Below are 248 nucleotides of genomic sequence, written 5' to 3'. Positions count from 1 at the left end.
GCGGCGGCGGCTGCAGCAGCAGCAGCAGCAGCAGCAGCGGGACGCAGCAGCCGAGCTGCCTCAGCAGCAAGCGCTGCTTGAGAAGCAGCGGCAGCTCGAGGCTGTACAGCAGCAGCGCGACATGCTGCTGCAGCAGCAAGAAGAACAGCAGCAGCTGCTGCTGCAGCTGCAGCAAGAACTTGCGAGGCTGAGGCAGCAGCAGCAGGAATTGAAGCCTTCAAACAGCAGCAGCAGCAGCAGCAACAGCA

This window comes from Eimeria tenella, genomic scaffold (assembly GCF_000499545.2).
Source record: "Eimeria tenella Houghton genomic scaffold, Eth_scaff2901, whole genome shotgun sequence".
Taxonomy (NCBI): Eukaryota; Apicomplexa; class Conoidasida; order Eucoccidiorida; family Eimeriidae; genus Eimeria; species Eimeria tenella.
This window is presented reverse-complemented; position numbering follows the sequence as displayed.